The sequence below is a fragment of the Motacilla alba genome, chromosome 20 (assembly GCF_015832195.1).
Source record: "Motacilla alba alba isolate MOTALB_02 chromosome 20, Motacilla_alba_V1.0_pri, whole genome shotgun sequence".
NCBI classification, from domain to species: Eukaryota; Metazoa; Chordata; class Aves; order Passeriformes; family Motacillidae; genus Motacilla; species Motacilla alba.
In genome coordinates, this window is record NC_052035.1 from 3,022,357 (window position 1) to 3,040,662 (window position 18,306).

General features: G+C 50.7%; 1 protein-coding gene across 3 annotated transcripts in view; it reads right to left on the bottom strand.

Moving 5' to 3' along the window:
* Positions 1 to 18,306, bottom strand: part of CBFA2T2 (CBFA2/RUNX1 partner transcriptional co-repressor 2) — a 59,148-nt gene that overhangs the window by 24,392 nt on the left and 16,450 nt on the right. The window contains exon 1 of one of the 3 annotated variants that reach the window (XM_038158882.1): positions 13,445 to 17,030. The exons of the other annotated variants lie outside the window; for them this stretch is intronic. The gene's annotated coding sequence lies outside the window, so the exon portion shown is untranslated. Of the gene's footprint in view, positions 1 to 13,444; positions 17,031 to 18,306 lie in introns of those variants that run through there. 3 annotated transcript variants of the gene reach the window in all.

Consider the following 18,306-nt stretch of genomic DNA (forward strand, 5'->3'; position numbering starts at 1 on the left):
CAAAGATTGGGGTTTTTAATTTAATTATTATTTTGCAGCGTTTCTACATGTGGGGAAATGAGAGGTCAGGGCAAAAGAGGGCTTGGGTTTTGCTTATTGTAAATTCTGTGTAGAGTGAAAGCAAGAATTGAGTTAATTATGCTTGTATTAAAAAAATAAAATAAAAGAAAAGCAGCACTTTTACCATCTCAGCTATTTTTAGATAGAAAAATTAATTTTAAGAGTTGGCTTTAAGAGGCTACACTTTTAAAAGGTCTGAAATTGCTCCTTGCCCAGAGCATCAAGGCCATGGATTCGCCCCTCTGGGGTCCAGTGAACACCAAGTTTACACCAGACAGTAAGAAGTGACCCAACAAGTGGGAAACTCATGGCTGAATGACCAAGTCTCCCTTGGCAATGGCAGTAAAAACCTGCTCCCCTTAGGAGCATTCCTTAAATTCTGCCACAGTTTAGGGACCACATTTCCGAAGGTGGGCAGGGGATAACCCACAGGGTATACAGAAGAACAACTGAGCACTGTAATTTTGAGAGTACAAATCTGTTTTTCATTCTGCCTAGGCTAAACACCATGGAGTAAATAAAGCTGGAACTTTTGTACCTGTAAAATTTTGGGAGGTCCAAAAGAGGGGAATCACAGTGAAACAAGCTCTAAGTTTAGAAAGCATTTTCCACCTTAACAGAGGCTTCGAGACAGCCTTTAGGACATGATTTTATCTAGCCCTCATAAATCCTTTTAAAACTTGGACTGCTGGCCATTTAACAAGCAGCTCCACCCTTCTCCTGCTCTCCAGATGAAACACATTCGCACTGGGCTCCATTTTGTTCCCTCCTTCTCCAACCCAGCAGTACCAGCAAAGCAGCAGAGCCTGGGGAGCCGTGGTTAATTGGCATCCTCTAATTACTAATTAGCTCCAAGGGGCTCTCTGCAGCTCCAAACAGTCAATGGGAATGCATCCACTGATTTAAACAGGCTTGGGAAAAGCAGAGCTGCTGGAGCAGGCTCTGAGGAGTGACCCAAGGAACTGCACGGGGAACCCACAGCTCCCCATGGAGGATCCAGCACGGGGCCACCACCACTGCAGCCCTTGCTGGGCTTCTCAGGAGCGGCTCTGGAGGAGCCTCAGGGAGGTTACAGGGCTCTCTCCTCCAAGGGGAGCATTCCTGGGGGTTCTGGCTGCTCTGCAGCTTTTCCTGCATAACTGCCTCTCACACAGATGCTGCAATTTAGAGGTGTCCAAGCAGCGTTTGTGGTTTAAATATCCATCATAAGAGATTTAAGGCACAAATTCATCCCACCACCACCCCACAAACTCCATATAGGACCCTGAGCCTCCTTGCTGCATGACTTTACCAAAAGAGCTGAGGAGAGGGCAATGTGCACAGGGCAGAGCCCAGCAGGAGCTGATGGCCACCAGGGCAGCGAGGCCACAGCTCCCACTCTGCAGCACTGCCCTGCTCCCTGCTGAGCTGCTCCAGGAAATCCAGGGGAGCACTGCAGGCCTGGCATTCCCATGGCTTCCCCAGGACAACTCCTCCTCAAGGGAATCCTGCAGCTTCTGCACTGTGAATCTGGTTCATCCCAAAGTGATGGTCACCAGGTGAGTGAGCCTCCTTCTTCACTGCCTGGTGTTTTATGTCCCAGCTCTCTGCTTCAGTAGGAAAAGTTGTGGAAAAGGAGAACATTTTCTAGCCAATTCTGTAAGAATTTAGGAGGTGCTGAGAAGGATGCTGTTTCTGGGTCAGCACAGTGAGCCCCTTTGCTGAAGGCTTCTCACCATAGTCCCACCCTGCCCACTGTGGGATGAATCCCTGCCTCTCCAAGGACAACCATTTTGAGTGTTTCCTCTGAGAAAAGCATTCCACTGAGCAGAGGCCACTGCACTGCCTGGCGCATTTTTAACCCCAGGCAGCTGAGGGATGGTGTGATACACCTTATCACAGTGGCACGTGAGCTCAGATCCCAATCCCACAGCTCCTGGCACTTCAGATCCTGCCCACCTCTGTGCCTCTGCTCCCAGTTAGCCGCTGGGAATAAGTTTGGTCACAAGCAGGACAAATTCCTACAGGGACGTACAAAAGCTCCCACAGATTGTTATGAGGGCAGCAAGGTTTACTCCAGTTTTTTGTCATCAGAGAACCCAGATATCCTTCAGTCACAGCAGCTCCTTCAGGAGAGACAGCCTTGTCAGGGCAAATGTGTCCTTTCCCCAGGATCCTGAGATCCACAGTGCTCCTGCCTTGCTGGGTACAACAAACAAGCACTGTCCATGACCTGGACAGGTCCCCATCCCACACTGACACACCCCTGGGATCTGCACAGCAGGGCAGAGACAGCCTGGAGCACCTTGGAAGTTCAAGCAACACAAGGAAAAAGGGGAACAGCCTGAAAAATCATTAAGTCTTTCAAAATAAAAGGATGAAATCAAACCCACCTTAAAATCACCAGTGACTGAAGATTTGGGAGCTTTAAACCTGATTACTAAAGACATACAGGAGGAGTTTAAAGTCAAGCTTTAAAACCATTTAAGAAGACATCCCTCTTGCTGTCCATCTTCCAAACCCTGCTGCTTGATGTTTGGTCTCCAACACTATAAATGAACCTTAAAATCAGTGCTGACCTCAGAAAACAACCAGTACTGAGCAAATCTGGATTTCTTAGAGCATCATGAATATCACTGAGCACAGAGATCTGGGCTAATGACAACAGGAACAGCAGCTCTGGGGTTTAAGAGTGGGGGTGTCCAGTGAGTAGAGAGTACTCCAAATGAGTAAAGCACAAACTGGGATAAAAAAAGTCTCTTCATACCAGGCAGAAACAAAGCAGCAGTGCTAGCAGCTCAAGCACCACTACCAATAACTGTAAATAACAGCAATTAAAAAAAAAAAGCGAGGTCACTTCTGAAAGAAGTGAGATCTCAAGGCAGAAAACCACATTTAATCCCTAACAACCAACGTGACCGCAGAGAGGCACAAATAATACCAAGGACACCCAAAGCTATTACAAAAGTCTATATTAAACTAGGAAAAAAACCCCAAACTAACAACAAACCTGTTTGTTAAGCACAGACCAGGTACAAATCCTGACCATCTGGAGAAGGAAGCAATCCAGAAACTCATAGTCAGATGGGCCAGCTTAGACGAAAACAATGGTCATTTTAGCAAAAACAAAACAGAAACCAAATCCAGTGCAAAACAAACCACTAACCAAGTTCTACCACAACACCAAAATGAAGCAATCAAGGAAGGATACAGAAAAACATCCCCCTTGGGTCCCTGAAGTCATACCATTTGCAAATACAAAGCAGACTCTAACACAGAGTCTCCCTTCTCCAGATGGAGGCTGAAGAGCAGGAGCTCATCACTGCTAGCCAGCCCCAGGGTAAAGCTCCACCAGCCTTTATCCAAAACTGGGTAAGTTGTCCAAGAAATCAAGGAGGAACTTGGGAAAGATTTGAGAAATCTCTTTCATCCTCACTATTTACAACCTCCTACAAGTGCCAGAGGGGACTCCATCCCTCTGTCAGTGCCTGCAGGGAAGGGTCACAGCAGGGACAGACTACTCTGTGGGGACAACAGGAATGGGCAGGAACTGATACCCAGGAAGTTACACCTGGACGTGAAAAACTTCTTTACTGGTTGCCCAGGGAGGGGAAATACCTCCCTCATGGGAGGTGTTCCAGAACCGTCTGGACACAACCCGGTGCCACGTGCTCTGGGATGGCCCACCCTGAGCTTGTGCGAGCCAGAGTGTCCCTTGCCCCACAGCCAGGCTGGCTTTGCCAGGCAGCCCTGGCACTGCTGCCCACACCAACACCCCTGTCAGTGCCCTGCTGATATTGCTGAGGCAGCCAAGCCTCACTAATGACTCCCCAGCTCCCTGGCTCGGTGGAGAGCTCACTTCATTCACTTGGGCGCTAAGTGCATTCAGTGCTGCCCAGCTAATAGTCCCTGCCATCACGGGCACACACAGGAGCCCTGCCAAGATGACAATTCTGCCTCTTAAAAACACTCCTCACACCACTACACAAATGGCTCTTCCTCTGTGCCCCAAGCCTGACCAGCCTGTGGGAAATTTCCACCATCCAGAGCTGGAAGCACGGGAGGAACACACTCAGGGTGTGTTTTGGAGGGGTGTAGGGGCCTGATGATGTAGAGGGGCCCCTACACACCTGGAGCCCCATAAGCCAGCATCTCCTGCAGAGTCCAGGCACAGAGAGAACAGGATGGGCAGGAGAACAATCAAAGTCCACTGTTTAAAATCATGGAATGGTTTGGTTTGGAAGGGTCCTTGAAGATCACTCTGTTCCAAACCCCTGAACACCTTCCACCAGACCAGGTCACTCCAAGCCCTGTCCAACTGGAACACGAACACTGCCAGGGATGGGGGAATCCACAACTTGGTCTGTTTCTGTGTGCCTCCTTCCCCTCCCTGTCGTGGGCAGCAGAGGTGGAGAATTTCCATGGATAACCTCTGGAGATCCAGTGATGCATAGGGACTGGAGAGGGAAGGCTGGCTCAGCTGCTGCTGCACTCATTTTTAACCCATCACACAGCAAGATTTGCCAATTCATCATTCTTAGGGTTGTCCTCAAGCAGTTACCAGTAACCTTCATCAACCTGCTCCCCATCAACTGGAGCACAGGGGAAAGACAAAAACCCAAAAAGCTCAATTTCCAAAATTGTGAGACCAGGGCACAAAACAACCCAGCAAACCCCCAAGTTTGCTCTAAACTGCCATTTTCCTTCCCTGGTCACAGCAAAGCCTGTGACACCGTGCCTATAAATTTGCTCTAATGATGCAGCAGTGAGGCAGAGCCCCATCTGTGCCTGGGCACAGGTGAGACTTTTCACTATCGTGTAAGTGCAGGCTGCCTTTCAATTACACTCACCAGCCCATTAGGCAAATTAGATTTGCATATGAGAGGATAACTAGAAAGTCAAGAAATAGGCCCTGAAGGAAAATACATTCTATGAGCTACATGTCCCTGGGAAGATGTGGACAGGGAGTTTGCTGTCCAGCCCTTTAGGGCTACTTTAGGTTTTCATGGTGTTCAGGTTTCTCTCAGCGCTGGCATGGGTTTGAGGACAGCCTCTCCACCAGGCAGAACTGAAGCCAGACAAAGACATCTGCGTTCCCTGCATCCCCACCTCCTAAAAAGATGCCCTTTTCTGCAGGGCTTTGCATCATTTGCAGGTTCTGCCTTGCAGTATGCTGGAGAGGAGTTTAAAATACTACTGGTGTGAGAGAATTTCAATTGATCCCACCTGGGCTGCAATAATATATCACTGAAGTACAGAATTACTTCCAGCACCCTAAGAAGGTCCAGAGGGACATGATACCCAGTGGTATGGCATTACACAGGTGTCCCATGTCACTGAGGACACTCATGTGGACTAAACAGTTCTGCTCAGGTGATTCTGAAGAATTCATCCGCCTGCACACACTTGTTTTTTTTTTTCCTGGTGAGTGTATGCAAAACAGAGACAACCTAGCTCATCTCCCAGAATCCAGATGGCACTTGCAAACCTTGTCTGTGTATCAAATGTTGTTTTTTAGATCAAGTGTCCCTGGTTGACAACACAGAACTTCACGATGCTATCTTTAGAGAGGCTTCTCTGCAAAGAAACACCCTTGGAGCATACGTTGCAGGAATATGCTAATGTGGCAGGGTGTTTTCAGCGGCCACGAATGGATCTGTTCCTGGGAGCTCAGACACCCCACAACAAGCTGAGACTGGCTGGAGATGAAGGGTCACCCAGCTCCCATGGAAAAGATGCACCAACAAGTTAAAAATTGCAGAGAAAGGTTAAGTTACACCACTGGAGAGAGGCAGGGTGAGCTCACAGCAAGTGCACTTGCACACAAGTGATGATTACCAAAAAACCCTACTAAATGAGTGAGGGCAGCTCAAAACATACAGCGAAACCTGAGACTTTCCATTCCTTCACTTCTCCTACAAGTTTAGAGACTCTTACCCTATTTCCTGCTCAGCTAACTGCAAGGATCTTAGAGAAACCCAGTGATTTTTCTTCCTCAAGGTCTTCACTTCCTCCTCCACATCTCATGCAAACATTAAAGCAGCACATGCAAAGTAAGTTCTTTAAAACCAACTCATTAATAAAGAACAAAACTCTACAAGAGTCTACAATTTGACATATTCCTGAGATGGTCATGTTACCTTCAATGAAAAAAAATGGGGGCATTTGTTAAAAAAAAACACACCAGCACTCCCCAAAAAACCCACCCTGAGTTGTTTTCTATTCTCCTCAGGCTCCAAGAACAAGAATCATCACCTGCATGTGAAAAAGCATGAAAAATAACCCCTGACTTATACACACTCCACAGTAAGCAGCAAAATGGCCTAACAAAAACCAAGAAACAACAAAGAAAGCTGCAGAAACAGGTTATGGTACAGTCGACCATGGGATCAGAAGGTGACACCAACAGCACTGAGGTGGCAGAAATAACCTCTCACGCCCGCTGCTGAAAAGAACATTTCAGAACAGTGACATCAGGTAAAGCAGCAGCTTTTGAAAAAAGAAAGTGATCCAGGAGGTAGCTCCTTCCATATTGCAGGCACTCACAGTAAACACCATATGGCCTGTTAATTTAATTAGGGAGAAGAAACCCCCAAAGTTTGAGATTTGACTTTGAAGGGTTTAAAACAAGTCTGAGGAAAATCACTTGAGATATTCCATGAGCTTGCCTTGCCTTCTTCATCCGCCTTCTGACCTGCTGCACCTGGTGGCTCTCCCCAGGCTGCACAGCACCCCTGAAGAGCTGGAATTTTTTCAGAATCCACCACCTTCCCCACCACTGCACCTGCACAGCTGCTTCCCAGGAAGATCTGGGTGGTCACTGCCAGGCAGTCAAGCCAGGAGAAGTCTGGATCAGGAAGGAGGGATGTGCAGTAAATAAACCAAGTACTTCAGCTGAACAATATTCTCAGATAGCACCAGAATTTTTATTTTAAATCCTCACAATCTACATTGGCAGGTCCCACCTGTCAAAGATAGGATGCAGCTCATGGTGAAGGTCAGCCTGACAAATGGTGGAGCACCAGCGCTGAGACACAAAGCCTTAGGGCAAGTTCACTCCCCATCCATAAGTTTGCATCTGTAATCTTGAGATCAACCAACCAAGCTCCAGCTGTCCCTAAAGACTTTTGTATCTGAGCAAAATCTCAGTGCAGTGACTCTGTTTGCTGACTAAAATCTCATTCTCCACCATGAATATATCTTCCATGTCTCTCTGTGAGCAGAGAGGGGCATTTCTAGGATCATTTCCAGCTAGAGGTTTGCCTTCCTGCATCTGTACCACGATGGGACACTGCAGCACCACTGCCGGGTCTCTGCACAAACTGCTCAGTGCATCACCAGCAGGAACAAGAGAGATCCCACGGAAGGGGCTGCTGGGGCAACACCAAGAATGCAAAGCCACAAAAGGTAATGATTCCCTGAGGAATGGCCTCCCAAGCTGGAACAGCTGAGGCTTACGAGGCTCTGGGAGGCTCTCACCTTCAGCAGCCCCTGAGGCCCAGGCGGCAGCAGGAACATCTCCATGGTGCTCCAAAGGACCACCATTCCCTCACGAGCTGCTCTGGCAGGAGCCTCCAGCACAAACCCCACCAGCGCAGCCTCTGGGGGTCCCAGCTGGGTGAGGGAAACCCAACACTTCTCCAGAGAGGTGTGACCAACTGACCTCGGGCCTGGGGCAGGGCTGTGGCTCCCAGGCTGCTCGGGCAGGGGCACGGAGGGAAGCTCTGCCCGAGGCTCCAAGACGGGCACGGAGGGAAGCTCTGCCCGAGGCTCCAAGACGGGCACGGAGGGAAGCTCTGCCCGAGGCTCCAACACGGACACGGAGGGAAGCTCTGCCCAGTGCCTCCACCACGGGCACGGAGGGAAGCTCTGCCCAGTGCCTCCAACACGGGCACGGAGGGAAGCTCTGCCCAGTGCCTCCAACATGGGCACGGAGGGAAGCTCTGCCCGGTGCCTCCGGCATGGGCACGGAGGGAAGCTCTGCCCGGTGCCTCCGATACGGGCACGGAGGGAAGCTCTGCCCGGTGCCTCCAACACGGGCACGGAGGGAAGCTCTGCCCGGTGCCTCCAACACGGGCACGGAGGGAAGCTCTGCCCGGTGCCTCCAACACGGGCACGGAGGGAAGCTCTGCCCGGTGCCTCCGGCATGGGCACGGAGGGAAGCTCTGCCCAAGCCTCCACCACGGGCACGGAGGGAAGCTCTGCCCGGTGCCTCCAACACGGGCACGGAGGGAAGCTCTGCCCGGTGCCTCCAACACGGGCACGGAGGGAAGCTCTGCCCGGAGCCTCCGGCACGGGCACGGAGGGAAGCTCTGCCCGGAGCCTCCGGCACGGGCACGGAGGGAAGCTCTGCCCGGAGCCTCCAACACGGGCACGGAGGGAAGCTCTGCCCGGTGCCTCCGGCACGGGCACGGAGGGAAGCTCTGCCCGGTGCCTCCGGCACGGGCACGGAGGGAAGCTCTGCCCGGAGCCTCCGGCACGGGCACGAGCTGCCACCCTCCTCTTCTCCTGCCTGGCACAAAGTGGGTCAGGGCTGCGTGGGCTGATGGCACGTCACAGGACGTGACCCACCTGTGCTCCCCAATGTGCCTCTGAAGAGCAGGTGCATTTCCCAGGTAGGGCAGCAAGGGATGCTCCCTCCCTCCTTTTACCAACTGCAGCCCATCTTGTCTTGAGGAAAACCCAGGATGCTCCATGCCAGCACTACCCCAGGGGATATTTTAGGAGGTTTGGACTTTCATGGAACCTGCTGCCCTGTAGATGAATCTTACCAGGAGAAAATCACATTGTTCCTAGAAATTTGTAACCTCAGTTGGCATGGAGTTTCTCCTTGGCTCCTCTCAACAGCTGACTGCACTCACAAATTAACATCCCACTTGTTTAATTATGTTTTCCTTTCCTATCCAGACCCAGGCTGGGATCTGTGTGTCCCTTTAAGAGGTGTGTCACAGCAGTATGCCAGAGTTCCCCATTTTCTAGTCAAAAAAAAAAAGCCAAAAAACAAGCCCAAACCCAGATAACAAAACATCTAAAGCCCAGCAGACTTCTTCCTGCTAGCAAGGAAACCTCCTCTCAGGACACTGCAAAGATTTAATTTACTACCAATTGCCCTCTGGTTATTTTACATTTATGGGGTGGGGGCTGAAGAAAGGAAGAAAGCAGAGAGGGTGTAATTAGCTTTGCTTGTAAAATGTTCATCCCAGTTGTAACAGCAACTGGAGCCTATCGGGGGCTTAATAGATTTCAGGGTTTTGTTGAAGCCAAAGGGTCTGCGTGGAGCGGGGGGAAAGGCTGGGAATTAAAAAAAAGGGGGGAAATATTAAAAAAAAAAATCAATAAGTGGATCCTACATCTTGCCACAGCCCCATATGGAAGTAATCAAGCACAAGGGTGGCAGCTGGGGCCAATAACAGTCACCTGCAGTTGAGGGACGTGGGGGTTTGGGATGGGTTTTTGATGCTAATTTCCTGGAGGAACAATGCGGGAGCGGGCGCGGAGCGGCTGAATGGGAGCAGCGGAACAATGGCTGCACCTGGCGCTGCGGGCAGCGCACGGAGCGGCAGCGCCCGGCACATCTGTTCGCACAATGCCGCTCCCCCTGCAACAGGTCCGAGCTGCAGCCCTCCTCATCCTCCCCTCCGCCACCGTTAGCCACACTTCTGGGGCTTTCGAGGGTTTTTTTGGTCGGGTTTTTTTTTTTTTTTTGGTGAAAGAGATGGTTGCGCAGCATCCCGCCGGCAAGTTGCGGCATCCCGCTGCCACAGACGGGCGAGGAAGGAAAACTGACTCTCGGCTTTGAAGATCTGCAAGCGTTGGTTCTTCTAAGTGGTCTTCTGGCCACCTGTGACTGTCCTCCTTCAACAGCCCAAGTCGCGCTGCAGCCAGCAGAGATGGGAATCCCGCGGCCGGCAGCGCGCCGAGGAAATTCAATACGCATTATTCTAAAACCTTCGGCTTAGCTTATAAAAATGCCACTGCCCAGCCCAATAAAAGGCATGATAGTTACACTTTAAAATGCTTTGAAACCTCTGAAATCGCTATTGTCCTGTCGGACATAAGCTGCTGACACACAAAGCCGTGCTAAGGTCAAGGTCCTGCCTCAGAAAATCGCTTGCAGACCCAGGAACTGAACCCAAGCCTCTCCGTGCTGCACTTTAACTGCGGGATCACCGCTCACCATTTCTTCCTGGCTGCTGCTCCTGCTCTAAACAAAGGTTTTTCCAGCATGAATTAAGGCAGTCTCCATCATAAAAATAAAAGTTGAACAGACTCCCAGAGACCTGCAGTGACGCTGCCCCCAGGGACTGCTCTGGAGTGTCTGTCGAAACACATTTCATACCTAGCTCCTAACAAGCAATCAGATACGGAAATAGTCACTAGATAAAGGCAAGCTTACAATCCAGCCCAGAACAAGCACGGATAAGCCAGCTCTTATAATGGGAAAAAACCCAACAGGCAACAGATTATGACCATCTTCTGCTCAGATTTAAAAACTAGTCAGTATTGACTTAAATCTGCTGCATGTGCCCAAGTCCTCAAATGACTGTGTTCAGCTCTCCAGCTATACTATAAACATCACACATACCCGTCAAACAAATCCTGTTTTTTGTCCAAACCTTAAAAAAACAGATCTGGAAAAAAACAAGAGGCCACCTGGCTCCCCCATCCCATCTCATAACCGTGGGAGAGCGCTGCCTCCTGCTAAATGCTGCTGGTGGTTACGGCATTTATGGGTCAATTTGGGGACTGGAGGGCTGATTGACTTGAAAACTCAGCTCCTGCAGTCAAACCACACAAACCTGTCAAACCAGTGATAACCTCTGCAAGCCAAACTCCACCGTGGGTGATGCAAGACAAAGCTCTGTAAAGCAGCAGTAAAATCATTTGGGACTCGCACTCATGTGACAGGGGAGGCAGCATTAAGTGAAACCCCACTCTCTTGGGGACCCTGGTCCTGTAAGACTGAGAAGAATAAACCAGAAAAAAACCCAAACCCAACAGCCTGACCCAAGGTTCACGTGAGCAAAGCTGCCCTTGCTTGGGCGGGTTTAAACAAGCCTCTGCAACACCAGCAGATGCACGTTGCAAAAATAGCAGCATCTTGGAAGTAAGCAGGGGCTGTGGCTCCAGTCCCTGGGCAGAGCAGAGCCTGGCTTGGCATTTTCACTATTAAATGGAGTTTCTGCTCTTTTCCTCAGGGCATTCCCTGTGTAATAGAATTCTCAGATTAACGATTTATTCTCCTTGCCTTTAGCAATTCTGCTCCTTCCTCAAACCCTTCAAATCCTTCTCTTGGCTTAGCTGCACTTTCCTGTTGGCAGTATTTGCTCAAACTGCCTTTGCTTTACTCCTTTTTCCTTGTTTCCCACGCTGGAGTCTCTGAGTTTTGCATTATTTGTGTGTTTCTCTAATTGCTGGATGTGCTGGGCTACCTGGCTGTGAAGGGCACACAGTCATTTAGGTGAAGCCTAGGTACTTCCAAAATCAGACTAAACATCTTTTCCATATTAATAGTGAAAATCATGTCACCCAGTGGACAATAGCAGGGGGGAAAAAAGTGTCTTCACTTGGATGTCCTGCACCATTTCTATAAAATTATTAGGTCTGGCGACAGAGTTTCAAGCCATCCTCTTCCCCAAAATACAACCACCTCTCTCATCTAAGCACTCGGCTCATCAGGCACCCTAAATCCTTTTTAAAAATAAAGGAGCCACAGGAAAAAAAAGTTTCCTGCAGGGTTTGAGCAAGACTCTACTAAATTAGCTGTTTAATGGCCAAATCATGCTGCCCTGATGCCGGCAGAACTTCCGTTTGCTTAATCAGGGCTCGACCCGCAAGGAGACCGCAGCAGCAGCTGCTCCAACACCCTGCACTGCCTTCACCAACTCGGGAAGCCTCCAGGAGAGCAGCAGCACAGGAGCATGGCTCTTTGCTCCTAGATATCATCACACCCTGTAGGGCTTTGCTGGACATTTTTGGGGTTTCAAACTCCTTTGTGCTGGTGCACTTTGAGACATTGAAGTGCGCACACTCCTTCTGCCTCTTCTCCAGGGACACACAGGAGGTGTTTGGTGTGTCTCTAGAAGCAGATTTATATTTTTTAAAGCCTCTACCCAAATGGTTACATGCTGCAAAAGGATGAAGTCCTTAGGGTGGCCCATGGAGTGGCCAAACTGACCAAGCACAGAGCTGCAGCCCAAGCACGCTGCCAGGGAGCCCAGCCAGGCTCTCCCCGAGGAAACCCCATCACTTGGCATGTTTAAAGCTAACTCGGACAAAGCAACACCAAAGGGAATCATCCTGCACCAGGCAGCCCAGCAAATATTCCTCTCTCTTTTTCCAGCCTGACAACAAGCCATGCTCAGCCACATTTCAGCTCCCCAAACTTTGAGTGCTGATTTTGGTGCATCTCCTGTGGCCGGGCAGGATTTCTCCGGCACATAAAATGGACTGAGTATCATTGCACAGGAGCTGAGTGGTGTAGGGGGCAGAAAAAGCTGGTAATATTTGGGGGAGCAGCTTAAACATGCAACAGAGGGATCTCTACAACAAGCTACACCAGAGGGTCAGAGGAGTAATTGCAACTGCTGAACCCTCCCAAAATACAGGGAGGGGGGAAAAATTCCAGGTTTAAACTAAATATGCAAGATCCAGGGATTATGATAGAAAAAGAGAAAATACAGCCTGTCTACAGCCCGACAGTGAAAATATACAGGGGAGGTGTGTTCTGGTATCACAAGATTGATCTGGGAGATTTAGATGCTGGGAGCATCAGTTGCTGCTCAAGGAGTGCAAAGACAAAAAGGGAGCAGCCTCTGACACAATGCAGAGAAGCCCTGAAAACACGGGGGAAATTAAGGAAATTTGGGAGCCAATGGAAGAAATCCACCTCTGCAGTTCACACTCCCCCCCACCCCAGCTTCAACACCGGCATGCAGAAACCAGAGTAAGCCTAGGCACAGCAGAAAAAACACATTCTGCTTAAACACACAAACCCCTTCCTGCATTGCCATTTCCCCAGAAAACGCCAAATCCCAGTCCTCTGCTCATGGAGAGGGGGGTGGGGGGGAAGAAAAAAAAAATATAACCATTCCATAGCAACCCAGAACGAGCTGTACCGCAGCTCTCCTCAGAGAGAGTTTAGTGTTTTTTTCAGCTGCAGAATCCTCGCATGCAGCCGGCTGGGCTATTGAAGTTTTCCCCAGCACTGCAGAGGAGCGAGGCAAGGCTGGCAAAGCGCTGCGGCCGCCGCTCCCAGCCTCTGCCCGTACCTGCTCCCGAGCTGGAGGCTCTCCCGAGCCGGAGGCGCTCCCCAAGCCCTGCAGGGCTGAGCATCCCCCCGAGCATCCCCCGCCGCCCCGGGTACGCCGAGCGCCGCTCAAAAATAATCCCGTTCCTTGCTTACCCTAGCCAGCGAGGTTGCAAGGATCCAGCTGCGGTGCAATACACCTCGTTTCTTTCAAATAGAAAGAAAAGCGCTCTTCCTCCTCCTCCTCCGCCCGTGATCTTCGAGCGCAGCCGGAGCCCAGCCTGCCTTCTCCTTTCATTAGCTGGACATGTGTCAGGTCCCGCACATCTGCGATTTCTCACTGCCTGGAGCCGCCTGTCCGATTCCAGGGAAACACAGATGGATCCCAGATGGGAAGGTCCTGCCAAACAGACCAGCTCTCCACCTTGCCAGAATACCCAGCTTAGAGGCACACACCCTCGGCTCGCTGCCTGCTCCCTGCCTGCGCCGCGCTGCTGCCAGGCTGCTCGCCAGCTGATGTCACCAGGCACACACCTACCAGCGCCTCGCCGCCCGCCTGACATTAACTTGTTAAATACACGGCATTTGTTTATGGCCGGCAGGAACGGCCAGGAGCAGAGGAAGCTCCGCCGCCCTGCCCAGAGCCGCCCGTGCGGCACCGGGGGCACAGCAGCCCCGGCCCGGCGTTCGGAAACCGGGGCGAGCTCTGGGGGAAAGCGGCGGATTAATTCTCCGAAGGTTTCCCCGTGCACGTAAATCTTCGCTGCAAACTCCCCCTCCGTCCCCAGCAAGCCCAGTGCCAGAGTTTGCGGCGCTGGAAAACTGGCATGTGTTAGCAATTAGAAGCAACAACAAGATAACAAGATACTGATGTTGCAAGGGTACCAAACGCGGACTGGAAAATTCAAAGGAAGAGCAATTAAATGTGTAACATACTACCCGGCTCGAAGAGGAAGTGTTAAAGGAAAATGTAAATCCGAAATGTTTTATACCGGGAGTAAACCCCACCAGAGATCTCAGAGCACCGAGGGAGGCCCGGAGCAGGAACCCACTGGGCAGGACCACATTTGACCATTTCCCCCCTCCCGTTAATGCAAAGCCGTGGCTGCTGTGCCACCTACAAACCTCCTGGTAATCCTGACAGGCTCTCCCCGAGGTGCGGCGTGAACAACAGCTATTAACTGGAGGCCCCTGACTAATCCCATCAGCCCGGCACCATTCTCCGCCAGCCGGGCGCTGGGCAAACACGGATTTACACAACAGCATTCCCGGCCACGTCCCTGCCTGCCGGGGACTGCCCCGAGCAGGGGCAACCGCCCCTCCAGACTGCCCCAACCAGCCTGCTCCACACCATCCCACTGCCAGCTCCCCTCAAACCGCCCCAGGAGCAGAGACAATGCTTGCATTTTGCCTGCAGACCATGCACAGCACACTTTATACCCCAGGAGCAGAGGCAATGCTTGCATTTTGCCTGCAGACCATGCACAGGCACATTTTAAGATCTCGGAAGGGATCCACTGCTCCAGTCCTTACAGCTTAGCAGGTTCAGGTCCTGATCCTTTCCAAATCTCTGCAGTCAACAACACCTCTCTCTCCAGCTACTCTTTTTGAGAACCAGGGACCTCAGCACTTCCCCAGTTCAGCCAACTAAGAGCCTGCCACTGCCCAAGCTGGGGGATCTGCTTTTTCACAAGTCCAAAAGTCATACATGCCAAATTTTCCACAGCTGGTGTAGGCATGACAGGATAACTACTTGTTCACAAGTGGCAAAATGCTCCTTTTTATGAAATTCCCAGGGCTCTGGCAGGCTACTGCTAACTGCTGTACCCATAAACCTTCTGGAGGTACTGCCCCCCGGCGTCTCACCTAACCCTTCACCCTGGCTTCTCTGCTGCTTATTTCTAATTAGTTTAAGGTACCTCTGCTTCCCTTTGGGAGGGGGAAAAGGCTGTAAAGAGAGAAAAGTGCTTTAAAGGAAGCATTCTGCAAGCATTCTGCAAGCAGGCACGGCATGAGTCCATGAACGCAGGGGCCATGATCTCCTCCTGCAGAGGACAGGCCTCCCGGTATAGGCAGGATGCTGTGTGATAATGGGGGGGCAATTTGGGCAGGAGATTTTTGAGTGTTGTGGGAGCACATGAAGCTGCTGCTTCCCTGGCTGGGCAAACACCTCACTGTGAGAAGAGCAGCCTGGCTGCAGGCAGAGGGGGCACAGGTTTAGAGCAGCTCTCCCTCCTCCAAACCTCACCCAAGAGCAGCACTTCCACATGCTTCAGTTAGGAAAAAAGAAGTGAGTCACGTTGAAGTATCAGCACACAAACACCTGGAGCATCCCATGAGACGATGCTCAGGCAGCGAAACAGGTTGGGAACAGGCAGATCCAACAGGGTCTCCCAGCACCCCAGTCCCCACTGGAGGGGCTGCTGGCAAGGCACATCAATAAAACATTTAGGTTCAGAAAGTTCAGCTCACTGGGGCTTCTGACACTTTGATGGAGGTTGCGCAAAATAGCGAAGCTCTCAATATTTCATAAGCTGAGATGGAAAAACCATCTCTAAATTACACAGACAATGAAGGGAGGCACAACCCAAGCAGCTCCACCAACACCAGAACTAATAAAGTTATTTTCCTATGGACTTGCATCTCATGGTTGGCTCCCTGGCACCTCACGCTGTGAGGTCCCCAACAGGAGCCGTCCTCGGCTGGGTCGTGGCGACAGCGGTGGCTCTCATGTGGATTCTCTGATGTCTTCTAAGAAGCAAGCTCATGTTGCAGCTCTGTCCCCAGTGGAGATGGAACCAGGCAGATGGATGCAGCCCTGTGCTCCCAGCGTCAGGAATCCAGCATCAGACACTGTTGCTCCCTGCGCTGCCTGTCCCACCATCCCCAGAGCAGCCTGAACTGGGCAGTGAACTCCACAGCTGACTGGCCTGAGAGTGACAGAGGGGGGGATGCTCTGTGATGAACAGCAGATGCTCAAGAGATGCCACCTGGGATCTGTCAGGTCTTTGGGCCAAAGCCATAAGAGAAGTAGCCTCAGAAGGCACAGGGGACATCCTGGGGTTGGGATAAAGGAACTTTCTGTGAAATAGGTAACCAGCACGAGGCGTTCGCTTGCCTGCTTTTTTAACCATATTTCAGTTTAAGGACCTGAACAGCTTGTAACACTTCATACAAACAAAAGCTGTCCACAAATGTGACAACTGGGTTCTAACTACCCTTTGTCAACCGTGGCTAAATAAATCTTTTCAATGTTTTTACAACCTAAAGCACTTTGAAATGTCAAGAACTCAGGTCACTGCAAGTATTTTAAGTATAGTTACAACGACTTTATAAACCTTTATGAAAATGCACATAACTCTTTGTCACTGTGTCCACAGCCCAGTATCTAAAACACCACCATCCTCAGGGAAGACATCCCCCCTTCTTACTAGGGAGGCAGGAATAAGCCAGACCTCATGGCTCACCATTAGAGTAAGAAAGATGGATGTGTGCTTTTGGGTTCTTCAGGTATAAAAACTATGGACACCAGAGTGCCCTGAGTGGAAGCCATTGCCAAACCTTCTTTGAAAGGCTCATGGACTGTGTCTTACATGTGATCCACATGCCCCAGCTCACCCAAACCATGCCCTATCCCTAAGCTCAGCACTGGCAGAGGCAGGTCGGTGAAGTACAGAATCACAAAATCCCAGAGTGGTTTGGGTTGGAAGGAACCTTAAAGCCCAACTCACTCCACCCCCTGCCATGGCAGGGACACCTTCCACTGTCCCAGGCTGCTCCCAGCCCTGTCCAGCCTGGCCTTGGGCACTGCCAGGGATCCAGGGGCAGCCCCAGCTGCTCTGGGCACCCTGTGCCAGGGCTCCAGGTTGCTCCAACCCCTATCCAACCTGGGACAGGGAGTGCATCCACACGTCATCTACTGACCCCTCTCACTGTTCCCAAGAGGCTTGTTTGCTCCTAAATATGCACTAAAGCAGAATTTGTAGCCCAGACATCACCAGCACAGCGGAAGGAAGCAGAAGTGCAGGCAGCATGGGGAGAACTTCTTTCCCCAGCTCATCATGCTAATCTGCTTCTGCTTTCTTCTCCTGGGAATGTTCCATGGAAAGAACGATGCAAGCAAAGTTTGAACACTGGGAGCTATTGATACCTGCTGCTCAGTGTGGTTTCTGAGGAAAGCAAGGAAATCTGAAGAATTTTTCCAGTTTGCAGTGGAATTTTTATGCCTATCACAGCCCATTGCCACAGCGAGCACAAGAGACCCGAACTGCTTCTGATTTCTCTGCTATTCCACAGATAGTTCATGATGTGCCTCAGATTTATTTTTTGCCTGCTGTGTTCTTACCTCAGAAAGAAGCTTCACTTGAATTCAAGGCAACCCTGGAAAGCCTTTGCCTTTTTAAGCTGACCACTTTCCACCACACAGAAAAATAAATCCAAATGCACTAAGGCAGCCAAAGCCATTTATCAGGCTAAGTAGAAACCGTAAATTCATGCTAACTGGAATCTGATGGAAACCAATTGGGATCCTCCTCCAGGCTCAGGTCTGGCAGGAAAGTCAAACATTTTATTGCCTTCTTTATGCCTTACAAGACAGTGGAGCCAAGAAGGGACTGCTCCCTTTGAAGCAATGCTGGTGGGGTTGCAAGGGACACTCAGTGACTTGAGTTCAAACTCAGCCTCCAAAACAGAGATTAAACCTCTCCATTCCTGGCAAATTTATCACATTTAACAAACATCCTCTTTTCGATACATCCATTATTTGAATTAGCACATGGCAGATTATGTTAACAAGCTTAATTTGTCACAGAATCATGGAAAAAGGTTTGGGTTGGAAGGGATCTTAAAGCTCATCTCATTCCACTCCCTGCCAGGGACACCTTCCACTGTCCCAGGCTGCTCCAAGCCCCGTCCAGCCTGGCCTTGGGCACTGCCAGGGATCCAGGGGCAGCCACAGCTGCTCTGGGCACCCTGTGCCAGGGCCTGCCCACCCTCACAGGGAACAATTCCATCCTAAA